This window comes from Rhinichthys klamathensis, unplaced genomic scaffold (assembly GCF_029890125.1).
Source record: "Rhinichthys klamathensis goyatoka isolate OS25496 unplaced genomic scaffold, OSU_Roscu_1.1 h1tg000554l_1, whole genome shotgun sequence".
NCBI lineage: Eukaryota > Metazoa > Chordata > Actinopteri > Cypriniformes > Leuciscidae > Rhinichthys > Rhinichthys klamathensis.
This window is the reverse complement of record NW_026607023.1, coordinates 1,182,175-1,198,370: the sequence shown is the minus strand read 5'-3', so window position 1 is coordinate 1,198,370 and position 16,196 is coordinate 1,182,175. Positions and strand designations below refer to the sequence as shown.

The following is a 16,196-nucleotide window of genomic DNA, read 5'->3' as shown; positions in this document are numbered from 1 at the left end:
CATTGATAATAATAAGAAATGCAAACCAAATCATCATTTTAGAATGATTTCTGAAGGATCATGTGACACTGAAGACTGGAGTAATGATGCTGAAAATTCAGCTTTGTCATCAGAGGAATAAATTACATTTTAAATCAGATTATTTAAAATTGTAATATTTTACAAACACACACTATATGTATGTAAAATAAAATGAACGTATTTAACGCACCCGCCCCAGACCTACGTGGGTCATCTTACATTTCATGCAGTTGATTGATGATGAACATGATATATATAGTGTGTGTGAAATATTATTACAATTTAAAGCATATTTTAAATTCTATTTCCATGATTGTGGGAACAATGCATATCAAAAGCTGTATAAAAATGTGTCAGCACTGCATTCCAGAAAACAACTCAAAGCCAACCAACACGGCTGTACACTACACTACACTACACCACAGTGAGCTGAATGTACGAAGCATTACCCATGCACAGCGTGCTTCTAAAATTAGCCTGTCTCTAGCTGCATAAAGCACAGGCCAGATCAACCATTAAAAGAGAGAGAGAGAGAGAGAGAGAGAGAGAGAGAGAGAGAGAGAGAGAGAGAGAGAGAGAGAGAGAGAGAGAGAGAGAGAGAGAGAGAGAGAGAGAGAGAGAGAGAGAGAGAGAGACAATAGATGGAGGCTTCTGTGCTGCAGCTTTGACAGGGCCTCAGTGGCTCTCATCATCACCTCAGATCTGAAGACACAGAACGGTTTCCCAGGGCAACAGTCCTCCTTTACTTTGTCATCCGCTTCAGAGGCGAATACAACGTCTATCTGATCCAACTGATGGAGGAGATGTTGTGGCAAATTCTCGATCTTTGGTTCAAATCTTCAAAGTCTGGTTCAGGTCTCAGAAGAAATCTTTCAGAGTCGAAGTTTCAGGTCTCAGAAGAATAACTTTATTGAGCAGTTCAACAAAGTGAGATGGTAGCTAGTCATCTGATCTTTCATGGGCCAGTGCTCTAGTCTTATACCTTTTTCTTATCTTTAGTATTCAATTAGCGTTTGTATTAGTATCTTTTTACACCATGGGCATCTGTATTAGTATCTTTTCACATAATGGGCATCTGTATTAGTTTTTCTTTTCACACAATGGACCTCTTGCTTTTAGCAGTCGTTTACTCAATGGACATCTTGTTTCAGTATCTTTTTCTTGGTGGTACATCGTTACATTGTATACAATATGTTTCTCTTCCAGTGCCTCCCAACACCTGCATCTGTGCTACAAGTCTTTTGGGTACTTTTCCACTCTCTTGTCCATGTCCTTATGTGCCCTATCCTCACATGCCCTGTGACCTAGTTTTTCTGCTTGGCATTACAGCATTCAGACCTGGTTTTCTCTAACATTACAGCATTTTATATTCAGACCCATGTATGAGACATGTATGAGACAAATGAAATTCCCCAACACATCCCCCCTTTGGGACTTTCTCTAGTCCCACCTTCAAACCGTTCTTACCCAGGGTGTGTGCTCATGAACAGATCTCTCTCTGCATTACCTTTCAAACATGGCCAACCTGGACCATCCAACTTTATCAATAGACCTTCATCATAAGGGCACACTCTGGAGGAAGAGTAAGACCAAACATCTCCACCCCCAATTGGCTAGAGTGGAGTAAAAGATCTCACCTTCCTGTCACATCATCAGTTTAAGGGGATGTTACTTCAGGTTATCAAACATTCAATAACACAATCACAGTGTATGAACTTGAATTCCAGCAGCTGTCCCACGTTGCCAGAGGAACTGCGCAGGCGCTTCCGGTGGCCTGGAGTGCTATCTGGGTTGCTCCATCGTTGCCAGAGGTGCCCAGGCCTTGCCTAGAGCGCTATCTGGTGTTGGAGCAGACAGCGGGTTTTTAAACCACCAGTTGAGTCAGCTCTTGTTTCTTCAACAGACGATGACCGCGCTTGCAAATAATTCCTCTTTTGCACTTATAACTATATACATGTTCCAATGGTCTAATGCATGTAAGTTCTAAATTTCTTGACTTGTTACAGGAATATATAAGGTATTCAAAAATATAAAAGTTTAGTAAGTGAATAAAGTGATTAATAGTAATAAAAAACATTCTTATCTTTTTCTTATTATTTCTTGTTGCATTACCTCGTATCACGGGCAATGACCTGCTTTAAACCTTCTATCGTCCCCTCTCAAACACATATTCATAATTGTGACAGTTAGTGTGATTATATATAAAATTTCTTCCGTATGATTATATAAGTAAAACATGCAAAAAGATTATATTGGTTATATGAGTAAATATATTCAGAAAATAATATGAGTAAATATATTCAGGAAATAAGGGCCCTTATATAAAACCAAAGGAATGTAGAAAAAACCCTCTAACTAACTTCCTACTCTACCCATGCTCTAATTGTTTTAACTAATTTTATCCCCAAATCAAAATACACAGTGGGGCTATCTCCCTATCTTGTCAAAAACAGAGTAAAAAGATTATCAAAATCAAAAGTAATAAGGTACCCTTATTCCTTGCTTCTTCACCCAACCTCTCACAGGAAGTCATCCAGTTCGTCCAAGCCTGGGCCAATTGGATATACTCCTGAGTTGGTGCATCCAATGTCAATGCCTGATGGTTTCACTGACACATTGATCATTTGTTTTGCAGCTGCACTGGCCAGCATGGATCTGAGAAAAGGCACAATACAGCAGAACAACACAAAAACAACGCCAATAGTTACTGCTATTATTATTCCCACCTTAATGAGCCATTCCCTCCATGATCCAAATATAGAATCAAGCCAGTATCCAAAACTTCTGTCCCTCCCTGCATTTGTGGCAACTTCATGTCTCAACTCCTTTATCTTCTTCATGGCTCTAGTAAACGATCCATCTGGGGCTGTATTATTTGGGATGAAAGTACAACAGTCAGATCCGAACATTACACACACTCCTCCTTTCTCTGCTAAAAGCCAATTCAATGCTTGTCTGTTTTGCCAAGTCATTTTACTTGTGTACTTCAATTGCTGGCCTAAGGCTTCGAGTGCTTGGTCCGTATAATTAATGAATCTTTGTTGATTATAATATATGTAATTTATCCACTCAGTGTTCTTATTAACTGGTACCCATAAAAGCAGCGATTCCCAACCCGACAGCACCTCACTTCTGGCCTTGAATTCGTGTGGTCTCAGGGTTTTTAAGAGTTATCTGTTTTTTAATCACATAACGCCAATCCACTAAGGGCCATTCTTTCTGAAACTGATCCAAGTTTGTAATCTTTGTCAATTTTTAAAGAGCCCACTTTTCCCTTGGTCTGTTAACTCCTGTCTCTGCCCTTTGTTATCTATAAACTCACTTTCTAGCCAGAAGTGATTCTTAATGCCTTTGGTCAGCTTTAATGCCTGTTTAAAATGATCTTTGTCCTTTCTTTCTCTCTGTATTCTCTTCTCCTCTGCCTCAGAATGATCTCTCACTCTGGTCTACATGTGTTTTCTTTTTTTCTTTTTTTTTCTTTTTTTTTTCTTCTTCTTTTTTTTTAAGATGTCAAAGAATAAAAAGGCTCTCCTTCTCTAAAGCTCTCCTTCTCTGTCACTTCTCTCCCTCCTTATTTCTTTATCTCAACTCAGATACACTTAGTTTGTTAGTATATTCATTCACACACCCGGGATTTCATTCACACACATTACGCGTACATTCACTCTTTATTTGATATCTTATACTAAATGCGGAAAACAATGCTTTGTTACTCAGTTCTTGTCCAGCAAAAACTGTGTTTCTCTGTCTGGATCGCAGCACTTACAGTCTGGCGAGTGGCCAAACAGTCGACACAACCAATTTCTTTGAATATTTCTCGTTCTCTGATATTTATATCTTTGTATTCTTTGTTCACTAACTCGATTTTTATCATCCATTCAATTAAAAATAAATTGTCCGCACACTTAAATTAAGCCAATTTAAACACCAAGCTTTGGTCAAAAGACCATCCTCAGGGCATCATCATCCATTTAATTCTCAAAGCTTTGTTTCTCCATAATTTTTATATTATTATCTTAATGTTATTATCCTTATCTTTTCAAAACTTTGTCTCAGTTTTACTAACTTAAACTGTCACTTGCAGTTCAACTTTTTGACGGTAAGCTCAGAATTTTGACAAATGATTTGCTGATTGGCTATACGCCCAGATTGGCTGTACGCCCGGTTTGGCTGTACGCCCAGATTGGCTGTATGCCCGGTTTGGCTGTACGCCCAGACTGGCTGTATGCCCAGACTGGCTGTATGCCCAGTCTGGCCGTACGCCCAGACCGGCCGTACGCCCAGATTTGATCTGCAGTATATCTAAAAGTCCCCTTTTGTCTGTGTCTTCTCCTGAAGCATATTATTCTTGTACTTTTAATCAGTTTGTTCTATCTCAGTTATTTTATTCTGTTTCCTCAAAATCTATTAGTAATTTTTATTGAGTTGATGTACCTCGTGCATATATATATATATATTTAATTAACCTCTCCCTACACTGCCCTCCTTACCGCTCAGTTTTAGTAAAAATAACCAAACACTCAGTGCACTTTCTACATTTAAGACAAATAAAACATCCAGAACAAACAAACAAATAATAGACTAACAGCCCCCCAAGTGCACTACACACACATGCATTTTTCACGTTGCAACACTCACACCCACACACACACACACGCTTCTCACGTTACAACACTCACACACACTTTCACTGCTTTTCCTAATATACTAATAGACTTTACTTTTTGTCTAGTAGAGGTTGTGTCTCTTTGTCAGGGTCACAGAGCTTGCAATCTGGCAGGTGACCAAACAAACGACAAAACCAATATCTTGGGATATTCTTTGCTTTATAGTTTCTATATTTCTGGGATTTCTTTTCGCCAATTATATTTTTACCATCCATCAATTTCTTCAATTATTTTGTTAATTCATAGTTTGAAGCTTCTTATTCACTGTGCACAATTTTATTACTGTTGTTCTTTCTCCCTCAACTCAGTCTCTCTCTTAACAGTAGCTCAGGGGCTTTTTGGCAGTGTGCCCAGTTTGACTGCAAGGCCACTCCGTCTGCTTCTACAGTCAGAAGGCACCCCTTCTCTCTATCTGGGGAATTTTTACCTATTCTCTTAACTTTTTCTTTAAATTAATCACCTGTTTTGATCAATATTTTTATTAAACTGATATATTGTAATTCAATGTTCTCTCTTTTCTCTCTGCAGATCTTCCACTTTTTACGCTATCCCTCAGCCGGCACACTTTTACACTTAACAACACTAACAACAATTATAGCGTTTCTTTATCTTTGTCATTCATACAAGCAAATTCACAGCCCTTCTTGTGATCTGCCCCCTATAGCCCTTCTTATAGGGTTTTTAACATTCACTCAGGTAAAATACAGCCCTTCTTGTATTGTTACCCCCTGTAGCCCTTCTTACAGGTTATTTAACATTCACTCAGGTAAAACACAGCCCTTCTTGTGATTTTACCCCCTGTAGCCCTTCTTACAGGTTATTTAACATTCACTCATGCACTCATTCACACACATGCGCTTCTCCAGGACCTGAAAGCTCGACTCTTTCTCTTTTTAATTTAATTTATTCTTTTAGGTTCTTTTTGGTGGGGTCTTTTATTTAAGGCCGTTACCACACAGGCGCTTACCAGGAGCCTCACAAAGCAAAAATATAAGCAAAAAGCTGCTTACCTTATTTTTATTGGCGCCTTTTGTTTTGTGAGACTTCTGTCAGCATGCCCACCGTGGCTACTCCGACCCCTTCTCCACTCCTGGCTGGCTCCGCCAAATATGTTGTGGCAAATTCTCGATCTTTGGTTCAAATCTTCAAAGTCTGGTTCAGGTCTCAGAAGAAATCTTTCAGAGTCGAAGTTTCAGGTCTCAGAAGAATAACTTTATTGAGCAGTTCAACAAAGTGAGATGGTAGCTAGTCATCTGATCTTTCATGGGCCAGTGCTCTAGTCTTATACCTTTTTCTTATCTTTAGTATTCAATTAGCGTTTGTATTAGTATCTTTTTACACCATGGGCATCTGTATTAGTATCTTTTCACATAATGGGCATCTGTATTAGTTTTTCTTTTCACACAATGGACCTCTTGCTTTTAGCAGTCGTTTACTCAATGGACATCTTGTTTCAGTATCTTTTTCTTGGTGGTACATCGTTACATTGTATACAATATGTTTCTCTTCCAGTGCCTCCCAACACCTGCATCTGTGCTACAAGTCTTTTGGGTACTTTTCCACTCTCTTGTCCATGTCCTTATGTGCCCTATCCTCACATGCCCTGTGACCTAGTTTTTCTGCTTGGCATTACAGCATTCAGACCTGGTTTTCTCTAACATTACAGCATTTTATATTCAGACCCATGTATGAGACATGTATGAGACAAATGAAATTCCCCAACAGAGACAGAGAGGGAGAGAGGGTTAGAGAGAAACAACTAACAATGAGATCAGACCTAAAGTCAACTAATAATAGTGCTCACTGCATTCAACACTGCGGTTTGGTTGGTTATAAAAAAATAATAATAAAAAAACACCTTTGCTATGTATTTTTAGAGTAAAAGACAATATTCAAAGGGAAATTACGTAAGGTGGGGCTTGTTTTTATTCAGCAGGAACTTTCTGGACTGTGATGATTGGATAATATAATTTGCCCCGCCCACACGCCCTTGATTACATCAGCAGACATGAAAAGTTGTTTGAGAGGCAGAAAACATTTTGAATTATTATTTGTGCGCTGATGAGACGTATACAACAAGTCCAGGGACTTCATTAAGTCATACATTAAGTTAATATCGATTTTGTGTTGTCTTTAAGTGTTCGAGAGTGAGGGTCTTTCTTGATTTCAATCCTGTGTTTTTGTAGAAACTGTACATTTAGTTGGCTTTTTAAGTAGTTGTGCGCTGTTACCTCGAGAGAATTAGTCAAATAAACGATGTTCTCCAGTAGGACGGTGCGCTCGTCAAACTCCAGCTCTAGATCAAGAACTCTGGGCCCCATTTTCTATAGGCTGTCCTGGAAATACACAGGAAAACAGAAACAGGACACATTTTAATGCATTTTATGACACATTTGATTCTATAATATTCTGGAAATTTATTATACTAAGTAAATTAACAAGCATGTGTTCAGCAGGAAAAAAAGATTTAATAGTTTGCATAATTAAGACTCCTATATATATGTATATATATATATATATATATATATATATATATAAATAATATACACACACACAAACACAATATTATACTGTCGGGTATATATTTATATATATATAGTAATTATTGGGTTCGTTAACATTAAGAAAATTAAACAATAGAATTGATATATTCATTTATTGCTTATTTCACTTGTCTCACACACAAAAAAGCAAGGTTGAAACAAGATACCAGCATACCGTTTAATACACGTATTAAGTGTGTAAAGTGTATGGCTGAATTGAAAACGATACTCGGTTACTAACGTAACCTCGGTTCTCTCTAGAGAGGGAACGAGTATTGCGTAAGTTTAGCTTACGCTACGGGAAAGATTCATCGTCTCGAGATATTGAAGCCAAAAAATTATCCTTAATTTTGTATTCATTGTCAACGCAGTGCAGCAGCTAGCAGACCTAGAGCAGGCCATCTCGCGTGCTTATTGGCTGCCCTGCATGCATCTGCTGCAGCCTACCAGTGAGCCCCGCGTGACGTCACACCCAATGAAGGGCGCTCGCGCCTTCATAGCGTCATAGCCCGCCAGAATGGGCGTGGCTTAGCGTATATAAGAAGGGGCTCGTAGGCTGAATTCCCTGGTTTTTCGACAACTGAAGCGAAGTCGCTCGTGGCGCGAGCACGGCCGGTTACGCAATACTCGTTCCCTCTCTAGAGAGAACCGAGGTTACGTTAGTAACCGAGTATCGTTCTCTTACGAGAGGTTCTCTCGTATTGCGTAAGTTTAGCTTACGCTACGGGAACACTTTGTCAACGCCGTGCGCGCCAAGCATCCACCATGAGGCCCCGAACTTTCAGGGAACCCCTATGAGGTGGAGAATAAGGTGGCCAGCTACGCGGGCCATCACTTGTCGGTAAGCACACATAGGGAATACAGAGCAGCGCGCCGGTCTGTATAGGCACATGGCTCATACCCCACTTAGTGCAGCTCAACCAGGAGAGCTGGGTCATGTGAGAGTGATCTGAGCAGGAGGTCTGGGCAGAATACACCTCTCCTCTAAACCGACAACAGTTTAGCCTGCAAGGCAGGAACTTCCAGGTTATAAAACCTGACAAAGGTAGACGGGGAGCTCCAGCCCGCCGCCACACATATGTCATGGATAGAAATTCCACTGGACCATGCCCACGAAGAGGCCACGCCTCTCGTGGAATGAGCCCTGATGCCCAGAGGGCATTGCAGACCTTTTGACGCGTAAGCGGCTGCTATAGCGTCCACTATCCATCTGGACAGGCTCTGTTTCGAGGAGGCGAGACCTTTGGTGCGCCCACCGAACGAAACAAACAGCTGTTCCGAACGCCTGAATGAGGCGGAGCGCGTAATGTAAAACCTCAGCGCTCTGACAGGGCAGAGGAGGTTCACATCACTTTCGCTGTCAGATGCTGGGAGCGCTGACAACGAGATGACTTGCGCTCTGAACGGAGTGCCCATCACTTTCGGAACATAACCATGTCTAGGTCTGAGGATGACTTTAGAGTCATTCGGCCCGAACTCAAGACACGACGCGCTGACAGACAGCGCATGTAGGTCCCCCACACGCTTTACTGACGACAGTGCAGTCAGAAAGACGGTTTTTAGTGATAGATATTTCAACTCCACAGAATCCAGTGGTTCGAAGGGAAAAGCTTTCAGGGCCTCCAGGACCAGTGAAAGATCCCACATGGGAACCGACGGGGGGCGCGGCGGGTTCATCCTCCTAGCTCCTCTTAGGAAGCGGATGACCAACTCATGTCTTCCCAATGACTGGCCGTGCATCGATTCTGCGAACGCTGCTACGGCCGCCACATACACTTTGAGCGTGGATGGGGACCTCCCCTTATCCAACAGCTCTTGTAGGAAGGAGAGCAGCTGCGCCACCCCGCATGTCCGCGGGTCCAGACCTCTGTCGGTGCACCATTCCGAGAACACCGACCATTTAGACGCGTAGAGCCTTCTTGTAGAAGGGGCTCTAGACTGCGTGATCGTGTTCATTACTCCTTCTGGCAGGGCAACGAGTACCCGTTGATCAACCATGCGTGCAGAGACCAGCGCTCTGGATGGGGATGCCAGATCGTGCCGCGAGCCTGAGAGAGGAGATCTGCCCTCACCGGAATCGGCCACGGAGCTGTATGTGACAGCCGTGCCAGCTCCGGGAACCAAATCTGATTCTCCCAACGCGGGGCTATGAGGAGCGACGAGTGGCGCGTTTCCCTGATTCTCTTGATTACCTGTGGTAACAGAGAGACCGGGGGAAAAGCATATAGCCGGAGGCTGGGCCAAACCTGGGCCAGCGCGTCCTCGTCCTTCGAGAAGAACGTTGGGCATTGAGCGTTGTCTTTTGACGCAAATAGGTCGACTTCCGCCCTGCCGAACAGGCGCCACAGTTTCTGGACCGTTTGGGGGTGCAGGGACCATTCCCCTGGGGGAACGTTGTCCCTGGACAGTTTGTCTGGGCCGTCGTTCAAATGGCCCGGCACATGCGCCGCCCTCAGCGAGCGCAGGTGCAACTGGGACCAAATAAGGAGGCGCTCCGTCAGATTGCAGAGATTTCTGGATCTGACACCGCCCTGACGGTTTACATAGGATACCACAGACATGTTGTCCGAGCGGACGAGAACATGTTGGTCCTGTATGAACGGGAGGAAGCACTTCAGCGCATTCTCGACCGCTATCATTTCCAGACAGTTTATGTGAAAACACCTCTCTTGGTCTGACCACTGGCCGAAGACCGGTCTGCCCTCGAACAGCGCGCCCCAACCCCAGTTGGACGCGTCTGTCGAAATGACTTTCCGATAAGAGACGGTTCCCATCGTCACTCCCAGCTGGTACCAGTCGGCCACTAACCAGGGCTGCAGAGCCGCTATGCAGGTCTGAGTCACTCTGATTTTCTGACCGCCAGAAACCCAAGCTCGGCGGGACGCGCGAGCATTCAGCCAGCGTTGGAGCGGGCGCATGCGCAGTAGGCCCAGCTGAAGCACCGCTGCAGCTGACGCCATACAGCCCAACATCCTCTGAAAAGTTTTCAAAGGGAGAAAGCTGTCCCTTTGGAAAGACGCGGCTAGGTGGCGAACACGGAGCGCGCGCTGTGCCGATAGACGAGCCGACATAGTCACCGAGTCCAGTTCCATTCCTAAAAAGGAAATTGACTGGCTGGGTAGTAATGAGCTCTTGGTCCAGTTGACCGTGAGACCCAAGCTTTCCAGGTGACTGAGAAGCACTGTTCTGTGAGACAGCTGCTCCGTCTCTGACTGTGCCAAAATCAGCCAATCGTCCAGATAGTTCATTATCCGCAGCCCCTGACTTCTCAGGGGGGCGAGCGCCGCGTCCATGCACTTCGTAAATGTACGGGGTGCCAGAGACAGGCCGAACGGCAGGACGGTGTATTGATATACCTGACCGTCGAAGGCGAATCTCAAAAATCGCCTGTGACGGGGTATTATCTGAATCTGGAAATAGGCATCCTTCAGATCTAGAGAAATAAACCAGTCCCTCGGGCGAACGTGCGCGAGGATTTTCCTGGTCGTAAGCATTTTGAACGGTCTTTTCACAAGCACCCTGTTCAAATGTCTCAGATCTAGGATCGGTCTGAAGGTTCCGTCCTTCTTGGGTACGAGAAAATAACGGCTGTAAAAGCCTGACTCGCTCAGAGAAGGCGGCACCTTTTCTATAGCCCCTTTGCACAGCAGCTTTGCTATTTCTGCGTGAAGTAGGTGTGCTACTTCCGTATTCACTATCGTCGCGGTCCGGGCTCGAAAGCGCGGGGGACGGCGAATGAATTGAAGTGTATAGCCCTGCTTTATTGTGCTCAGCACCCATTCCGAAATCCCCGGGATAGATTCCCACGCAACTATGTGAGCCGCTAGGGGGCGAATGGCCTCCAGGTTCAGATCGCCGCCATTCGCGGGCTTGTGAAACTGAACCGGAGCTGAGAGCGCGGCGCGCGCGCTCTCTGTTCTGGGCAACGGCTGCTCGCTGAAAACCGAAACCGGCTGCTTTGTGTGAGATGTCCCAATCATAATGGATGGGGAACCTTTTTTCCTCACTTTTTGACACGCGAGCGGCGCTTTGGGCGGAAAAGCGTTCTGTAAGCGTGAGCGCGTTTGCGCGGGCACGAGACTTACACATGTATTTGACGCCCCGATCAAAATGGATGGGGAGCGTTTTATTATCGCCCTGCGTTTCATGATAACACTTAAACGCGCGGGCGGCGCCCGGGGGGAGGTTTGTGTTAGCAAGCGTGAACGCTCTCTGGCGGGCACGGGACTTACATTCATAACCTGCTGTCTTGACCGTGTAACAGAGCGGGCAGATAGTGGGCACAACACTGTGGACACATTTCTTACATTCAACACTCGAGCGGCTTTTCTGCGCTTTATGAGAGTGTGCTCTGTGGGTGACACGATATTTGATGTGCTTGTGTGTAGGGGTGAACACTGGGAGGTGGGCACTTTCACTACACTTAGAACACTGACGGCGTGAGCCGGACCAGACATAATACTCTTTTTGAGATTTCTCTGGGTCGCCGTGAAAACGGCGTTTGTGTGCAGGCGAGAGGGTGGACAAACCGGCTCGTTGGCTGCTAAATGAACCACTGCAGTAGCCTGACTGAAGGGGACTGACAGGGAAATAAGCTTCGACGGCGGTCCGGCCGCGGCGGGACACGCGCGTCTTTTCTCTCTCTTTGTTAGGAGGATTTCGCGTGCTCAGACTTCAGCGTGATCTTCTGCCGAGGCCCCCTGGGGGGCGGCGGTCTGTGACGGCTGTCTGAGCGCGACCTAGGGCGGCCGCCCTGACGTCGCTGCGAAGGCTGGGGTTGTGCTGGACGCTGGGTGTTAGCTCGTACAGGAGGCTGGCTTTGTTTCTCGCGAGAGCGGCCTGTAGCGGAGCTCGAGCGTCGCGGCAGGAAGAGATTCATGGCCTGCGTGGTCTTCTGCACTTCAGAGAAACGGTCAACGATCCCGTTAACCGCTGGGCCGAAGAGACCAGTGGGGGAGAGCGGCGCGTTCAGGAAGGTGGCTCGCTCAGTTTCCCTCATATCCGCGAGCGTCAACCAGAGATGCCTCTCTGTTACAGTCAACGCGGCCATGGCTCGTCCGATAGCCTGAGCTGCGGTTTTGGTGGCGCGGAGAGAGAGATCCGTCGCGCTTCTCAGATCTGTAACCGCAGCTGGATCCCGGCCCTTCTCGTCCCATTCACGGAGGAGGTCGGCTTGCAGGATCTGTAACACAGCCATGGAGTGGAGAGCAGACGCGGCCTGGCCGGAGGCGGCATATGCGCGGCCGACCAAGGCGGACGTGGCTCTGCAGGCTTTAGACGGGAGGGCTGACCGAGACCGCCATCTCGCGGAGGGCGGGCAAAGGTGCGCTGCGACCGTCTCTTCCACAGGGGGAATAGCCGTGTATCCCTTCTCGGCGGCGCCGTCCACTTGGGAGAGCGACGCGGAGGCCTGGGACTGAAGTCTCGAGGAGAATGGTGCATTCCAGGACTTCGTTAGCTCCGTATGAAGTTCCGGCAGGAAAGGAGCGGGCCTGCTCGTTGAAGCTGCACGGCGGCGGCTTTGAAGGAAACAGCCGTCGAGCCTGTTCGGCGCGGGTTCCTTCGGCAGCGACCACTCGAGCCCGAGGCGGTCGACGGCCTGCGTCAGCAGGCGCATAAGCTCCGCGTCAGCTCCAACGCGGGAACGGCTGGATTCCTGGATCGACGAGGAGCCGGAGTGAAGCGACCATTCCTCGCTGTCCGATGCCAGGATGGAGCAGCAGTCTCTCGTGGCATGTTCCTCGGCCTCCTCCTCAGACGCGACGGCAGTGAGGCTCGTGAGCGGCAGCTGCGCGTCGGGGAGGGGAGGCGGGGAGGGCGAAAGCGAGGCTCGAGGGAGATCCTCCGGCGAGCGCGTCGCTGTGGCCACGGGCTCCGGCTGCCTCAGGGAACGGCGCTTCTTCCTGCGCGGTCCCCCGGAGGGCGGAGCGGCTGCATCCGGGTTAAAGACTTCGAGTCGAGCCCGTAGGGTCGACAGCGGAAGCGCTTCGCAGAACTCGCAGCCCCCGGACGCGAGGGCGAGCTCTGCATGTTCCAGGCCCAGGCAGAGAGCGCAGATCACGTGGCGGTCTCCAACGCTGAGCGGGACTCTGCACGAGCCGCAGGAAGTGCGAGGCATCTTTAAAAAGACGCTCGCGCTCTTTTAGAAATAGCTCTTTTAGAATGCAATGTAAAAAGGATACGTCGCCGGATAGCGTAGCTCGCACGGATGGCTGAAGGTGGCGAAGACGGCCGGCTTCCTCAGCGCTGTCCTAAGCTGGCTGTTCGCTGTTCGACGGCGGCGGTGGCTTCTCTCAGATCCAGCGATGCGGAGAGCTCGCTGAAGAGTCGAAAAATCAGGGAATTCAGCCTACGAGCCCCTTCTTATATACGCTAAGCCACGCCCATTCTGGCGGGCTATGACGCTATGAAGGCGCGAGCGCCCTTCATTGGGTGTGACGTCACGCGGGGCTCACTGGTAGGCTGCAGCAGATGCATGCAGGGCAGCCAATAAGCACGCGAGATGGCCTGCTCTAGGTCTGCTAGCTGCTGCACTGCGTTGACAATGAATACAAAATTAAGGATAATTTTTTGGCTTCAATATCTCGAGAAGATGAATCTTTCCCGTAGCGTAAGCTAAACTTACGCAATACGAGAGAACCTCTCGTAAGAGAACAACACACTACTCTTACAAGTTCTGCAGGAAAAAAAAGTTAAATGATATTGCATCAAATACTAATTCATTCTAATTGAATACATTATTATTGGAATACTGTATCCCACAATGCAATCTAAAAGCCTGTTTTTTCAAGATCGTATTCAAGTACCAAACTTCTCTTCTACCTTTATCATGGCTACAAAGGGCATCACTCTCTTCATGTACTTCTTCAGCTCCGGCATGGCACCCACCTCCGTGGCGATGACCTTGTTGTCAGGTAGAGCTCCACTGTTGCTCTGGAAATGACAATGGGAAAGAATAGCCATTAGATTCACGGCTCAGGTCAAGATTTAACCCTCTAAATTCAACACTGGCATTAAAATAGTACTGGAGAAATGATCAAATAGCTGCATATCCCAATACAGCACAGCACCTAATATTCACCATTATTACACGGCTCTGTGGAATACTTGATTCTCATTGGTCAATCGCGCCATCCAGCGGTATGCTATATTCCCCAATAACAACCGCTGAAAACAGATAACACTGGCTCATCCGGGTTACTGAAGTTTGGCGGGCAAATAAAATATTAAAACTCAGTCAAATCAATATTTTGTGTAGAGTTATTTAATTATGTCATGTAGTCTCGTGGACTCGCTCTCTCGTTTCACACAAACGCAGCTGCTGCCATTTTGCGACTATTGTTTTGTACACTGTTGGATTATAAGATATAGCAAAAGGTATGAGAAGAGCATTTTGATAAATATATGCATTATATTTAGGTTGACCAGATTTCTCAGAGTGAAACACTTTGTATTGGCTGTATTTTTTTATTATTATAAATATTGAATAAGAATCCTGAACACTAAACATGTTCTACAAACATTATGTAAATGGTTTGATTAATAACAACAACATCAATTATATATATAGCAACACTTTAGTTTAGGGTCCAATTCTCACTATTAACTAGTTGCTTATTAGCTTGCATACTATTACTAGGATATTGGCTGTTTATTAATACTTATAAAGCACATAATAATGCCTTATTCTGAATGACCATATTCTACATCCCTTAATCTTACCCAAAATCTAAATGTATCAACCTTACTAACTTGTAATAAGCAGTAAATATGAGTTTATGAGGGCAAAAGTCATAAATAATAGTTAGTTAAGTGAGAATTGGACCCTAATCTAAAGTGTGATCCGGAACACACATAAAGAATATTGACTGGAATGGAGTAAATCTAGGGAAGGGTTTTTTTTGGGGAGGGGTTGCAGTTACCCCCAGTCTAGTTTCCTTTAAAGGATAAAAAACATCAGCACAACAACTCCTTATCCAAAGCGACATCCATTACCATATGGTCTCAACAACAGGACTGAGAAAAGCCTCTTTCCTCAGAGCCTTGACTCATAACGCTTACGTAAGGACCGGCATAGGTAGAAACAGACTGTAGGGAAACCGTCCCATGATAAAAGCGAGGGATAATGCATTACTCTTCTGTCAGGGGAGGTCTGGGACGGCGCTGAACTCACTCTACATGACAGCTGTCGACGACTCATTCTTGAGGTCAATTCTGTTTCGGTGGAGGATCTCTGTCTAACGGCTTAATGTTACAAGGATTTAATAAGGATGCTACTAATTCTAACCCAACAGGAAGCTACCATAAAAAAACCTAACTGAAAATCTTCATAACAAAGAAATTACTGAAGATTTTATGTCGTGTAGCAGGGTTGAGGTTTTGAATATACCACTAGTTGCTATGCAACTACGCATTCAGTCCATGAAACCAACAGCCACTCTCACCCTTCAAGAGTGCAAAGTTTGGCGAGTTTTCACCATAACGATAAAAAGTTAGAGCTGTTCAAATTGTCTATCATTATCATAATTACTATAAATATAGCTGCAAGCAGCAATTACAAAAGCAAGCACGGCAATGGTAGTTATCAAAAGGACCCTAAACGCTGCTGTAACACAAAGCGACAGTGGGTCAATGTTGGGTTGTTGTTGAGTGACTGTTGGCCCAGACCGTTGCCACTAGTTGGACACAGTCGACAGCTTTTTTCGGCTCACTGATCATGTTGATTTGGGGTCAGAGCTGTTAGAAGGTCAACTCTGAGTTTTGGCCAGCAAAAATACTTCATTCCTGCAGCACTCTATTTTAATCTTATTTACAGTAAGTGGTCCTAACGGTAAAATGTCAAGGCAAAAGCTGAATAGATGGGGAATATGGGAATAATTTACATATAAAATAAAACCAGACTCCAAATTCCAAATTCCAAATGATCAGTCAAAAATCATTTAATTTCCATTTTGCACCTTTTTTT

General features: G+C 45.6%; 1 long non-coding RNA gene across 1 annotated transcript; it reads right to left on the bottom strand.

Moving 5' to 3' along the window:
* Positions 1–678: 678 nt before the first annotated feature.
* On the bottom strand, positions 679–14,244 carry LOC130073596 (uncharacterized). Its single transcript, XR_008804377.1, has 3 exons — positions 14,054–14,244; positions 6,920–7,024; positions 679–812 (listed from the first exon to the last, which is right to left on the bottom strand). It is a non-coding gene; the product is annotated as an uncharacterized LOC130073596 (long non-coding RNA).
* Positions 14,245–16,196: the final 1,952 nt, after the last annotated feature.